This window comes from Aptenodytes forsteri, unplaced genomic scaffold, assembly GCF_000699145.1.
Source record: "Aptenodytes forsteri isolate BGI_AS27 unplaced genomic scaffold, ASM69914v1 Scaffold123, whole genome shotgun sequence".
NCBI lineage: Eukaryota > Metazoa > Chordata > Aves > Sphenisciformes > Spheniscidae > Aptenodytes > Aptenodytes forsteri.
In genome coordinates, this window is record NW_008794408.1 from 4,331,880 (window position 1) to 4,336,630 (window position 4,751).

At 43.4% G+C, this 4,751-nt stretch overlaps 1 protein-coding gene across 1 annotated transcript in view; it reads right to left on the reverse strand.

Annotated features, from left to right (window-relative positions):
* Window positions 1-4,751, reverse strand: part of JAG2 (jagged 2) — a 72,824-nt gene that overhangs the window by 67,125 nt on the left and 948 nt on the right. The gene's annotated exons all lie outside the window — the stretch shown is intronic.

Here is a 4,751-nt window from a genome sequence, read left to right on the forward strand (position 1 = left end):
GGGGGGGGGCAGGGGAAAGTGGGCGAGTATTAAAAAGAAGCTTTGTGCTATCAGCAGAGCCTTCCACCTGGGGAAAAAAGTTAGGCTGCTGGCAAATAAGACATTAAACATTTATGTAGTTCATCAATATATGGCTATCAGCTACAGTATTTTTTCCATGCTTACTTCCTCTGCTAACAAGGTGTGATGCGTGAACATTATAGCCCATCACTGTACCAGGTGAGCAAAGAACAACTATTTAGAGGTAAAGCTTGCTGTGTATCACTTGAGGATGCTTCATCTGTGAAATTCTGATCTTTTTCATGAGAAAAGCGTACATACTGTTCCTCAGGTACAGCTGTGTACAAGCACCTTTTTCAGTGCTAAATGGCCTAACTTTAACCTGCTTCATTTAAGCATATCTGTCACAATGGGTTGTCATTCAAGCTGACAGGATGCATGTTTACTCTATCAGGGAGCACAGAGTAATCTAATCCAGGAAGTTTTCATTACAAAGCCTCAAGATCCTGATCAGAGAGTAGCGATGGCTGTGTTAAGACAGAAGGTAGACCAACTGTAGATCTACCAGCCAAACAAAAATAGACAAGAACATTTCCTACAGTCAGGCTATCTAGTTCCCTACAGGCACCAAGGATCCCAGATAACGCGCTTCAAGGCTAGATGCCTTCCAGGGCCTAACCACCTTTGTTCTTCAAATTAGAAGGATTGAGACAGCTTGATGGAGAATCCTATACTGAAGTAGACAACATTTGAAAGTGCCAGACAGAACACTGTACCCATTAAGTAATAAAAGCCATGAGCTCAAGTATTCCTGCTCAGGTTTTGGCAAGGGAGGGGTTGCTTTCCAAGAAATTCAATATTTACTGCTGCAGCCAAGATACCCTCTCAACAGCATTACATATTTAATGGTTCATGCTCCTGTGTATGTTTTAGATCAAGACTGAACCCTTTCAGGCATTTGCATGAGACCATCCATGTGGACTGCACATGGATGAAACTCACACAGAGCCTGGATATTAAATTTATATACTTTCACACGTTTTTATCTACCTGAAAGTTAACAGTACTTCCGAAGTTTAGAGAGAGGTGCTACAATCACACTCTAAATAGGAAAAACTTAAGATCAGTGCTTACAAAAATAATAAATTAGTTGCCCCTTCTAGTGGGGAAGGCACCCTTTACCCAAGCAAGTTGTGAGGGCTTCCTGAACCTCTACTACCCCTTCTTCAGACAGGTACACAGAGTCCTAGCTAAGCACCAAGGAAAAAAGAGAACGGAAATTGCCTGTTTCTGCTACTTATCTCCAAGGCCCTGAACTCTTAAGTTCACCTGTGGAGTTCAGAGTATACTGTACTCATACGTATACTGCACTGACTGTCAGTCACACTAGAATCTCAAAAACAGAGGGGCTGAGGGGAGATAACGATGCATACTGTAATACATGATTTCAACATCCACAACTAGTCAGAACAATTCCTCTATATGACTAATTAACTGAAGTAATGGATGCCATACCAATATTTATGGTGCAGGAAAGGCTGTGAATTCCCTGAGGGAAGGAACAGGGTGGAGGAAAAAACCACACACACAACTCCATTTCATGCCACCTTGCAAAGGAGTATAAAAATGGTTCCACATAACCCATCCAGCAGAACACCTATAACTTTAAAACATCATCTTCAGAAGCAGCCTTCAATTAAATGCAGATCTAAAATTCTGCCAGTAACCTAATTATTATTGATAAATTTGCTGTGCAGGGTATTTCTGAAGCTTCAGTGTCTGAACAAACAGCTTTATGCTAGAAAAAAGTGCTCAAGACTAATGAACTTAAACTGTGTAAGTGATCAGAGTCGCTTCTTCAAAGCTACTTGAATTCTTCTGTCTTTTTTTGTTAACAAACCAGGAAATTAAATTTTATGTCCAACTTTAAAACAATCTCAAACGAGCATTAAGCTTCAAGTTTTACAGCAGGAGGCAAAGAAAAAAATGCAAGGTAGGTGGGTGAAGAAGACAGCTGTATTGTTCTAGCTGTTCCTCAGCCTCTCCCACTGCCAGATTTCGGTGGATGATGTATCCCAAGGTAGCAATTTTAAGAACTTTTTGGCAATATCCCAAGCTCCTCTTGCAAATCAGAGATCAGACTAATGGTATTTAAAAAAAAAAGACAGGAAATAGGAATAAACTGGATAACTGACACTGTATCAAACAGTGGAAGTCACTGAACTCTAGTACTGCAGCTTTAGAGAAGAGACACTTGTCCAAATTTTAGTCTAAAATTTTACCATGTAAAATTAAAAAAAAAAAATCAGTATAATGAAACCAAGGCAAAAAAAACACCTTTCAAGCTACTACTTGTCTTACAGCTACTGCTAGCTCAGGACACTGCAATATCAAACAGACATCAAGAAAACCTCCCTCAAGCAATTTATACATTAATACATTAGTCTCCTTAAGTGAGGGAGTTATCATTCAGATGAGGTTCAGTAAGAAGTCCACATATACCAATGCTGGCTTTTATTAGGGTTGGATTTCTCAGTCTTAAAAATCCAATCTAGAACTACTGAAATAAGTCCTTCGCTCACTGCCAGCACCAAAGCAAGTTTGTTTTGTAAGTGAAGGACACAATTCCTGATTTTCTTTAGTCGTATCCCTTCCCAGCATATTCAATAAAGGAACATTAATTTCATTACTGTTGCATAGCAAAAAAAAAGGGTCATATGAAAAGACTATGTCCATATTGTTGTTTCTTGTTTGCAAACTTGAGTAGAAAAAGAATATTATTTGAGAATAATTTTGAAATTATCCCACAGAGTTGAAACCTAACCCAGGAACTCAATCTACTTCAAAAAAAACTTGCATTAAACGAGCATTACAATTAAGTCTCCTTGCAGAGTCTATACAGCTTATGTACAGTTGTCACAAAGATGCTGCATTTGCCATCAACAGACTGAACATCCAGAGTTCAAGATGTAACTACAACATATAGGGGGGACTTCTTTCCATAAGTGCATCCACGGACTGCAATACAGAGACTCTTTTTAAATGTACAATTACTCCACAACTTATTTTTAGAATCAAGGGTGGGCAGGGAGAGTATTCAGTAAACCTTCCAAAAATCAGCCAGCCACCCACTAAACTGCAGCGGCACTGTTTAAATAAATTACAGGCTGCTTTACAATAGCTGCAAAAAAACGGTGGAAAGAAAGACAAAATATTTGAAGTCCTTTAAAATGCTGGAGGCAATGATAAAAAAAACCAGCAGCAGACATGGTATTGTATGCTAGAGACACTGTGGTAATTTAGCTGCAAGAGGTAGGTTAAACAGGCCTTTCTTAGGACTTGATGAGCATAGAACAACAATATCCGGCAGCTGCAAGGTAGGAATGTGCTTATTCCAACAGAGAAAAACCAAAGAAGGCTGGGCTTAGGGACCTGCATTGTAAGGATTATCAAACCCTTCCCTCGTTTCACACAGCAATACTAGAAACTGGTAAAAGTGTGAGTTAAGTTACCTTTACTTCATCATGCAGATAACATATGAAGGTTGAGGTGCTAATATTACCAAAATCTCCTACTGAAGAGTTCATGGTTTCGTCAACCCTCTATTAAATGGTCAATAAAGAGGAGAAAGAATCTTAATTTTCCCTTTGATCTTATAACTTAAAAGCAGAGTTCTAAATAACCTGTTTTTACAGTATTGGCTACACCTGTTAACAGGAATCTTTCTAACTTCAACAGGCCACAGCACCAACAAATGCAATCAAAACACCCCAAACTCGGCAATCAGAACATAAGCGTCTCCTTGCAGAGAAATATATCAGTTGTACCATATTTCTTTTAACCATCTAACTCAAGCAAAACCCCTACCTTCAAATAGCGGTCAGTTCTTAATTAGAGGTGCATGAGCATCAGGTCGGAGGGTCCCTGGTAGCGCAGAAAGTTAAGCGATTTTGGGGGACTGGTTTCCTTTAGCACAAAATACAAGTGAGCAGTTTTGTCCCTGACCATTCCTAGCAGCAGTTTTCCAAAGATCCTGTGAGCTATGTATCTTGAGAGGTCGGCAAGGGCCATTTCATCTGTTAGTCACCAGGTGCCAAACGCAATCCACAGGTACCGGGGCTTCTGATACTCATCTCCCTCCTGAGCTAGGGCATTGCACCATCCCCATTCCTCAGCACCTCGCAACTTGCCAGCTTCCACCCCGTGGCCCACTTGGAAGGGCCAGGAGCAACAGCTGTGAAACTCCCTGCAGGATCCTACCTGCCTGCAGCCGGGCAGGAAGCCCGGCCTTTCCTCCCGCCCGCCACTCCCCAGCCCGGGACCCTCTCCGCACCCAGCACCCCCGAAAAACAGAAATACCCCCGTCCTCCAAGGACGGGGGCGAGCGTTGGCCTGCAGCCCCTGCGGATGTGCCCCCTCGGTCAGGTGGCGCATGGGGAGGAGAGAGCTGAGGTAACGGATTGGGGGCCGAGTCACTGAAACCCCCGAGATTCTGAGGGGAGGGAAGGGCGGAGAGGGACGGGAGCAGCACCAGGGTCTCGCACGCACACGCCCACAGCTCCCGCCGCCACACAGCCGAGGCACGGATCCGGTTTCTGACACGATCAGAGCAGGGCTCAGCTTCGGACGCTCCCTCCCGATCCGTGCGCCTGGAGGCGGGCGGCTCCAGCCTCCCTTCGCCACCCGGGAGGCGGAGAGCGCCGCGCTCAGCCCTGCGCAGGTGTGGGGGCTCGCTGCCCTTGGGACGCGGG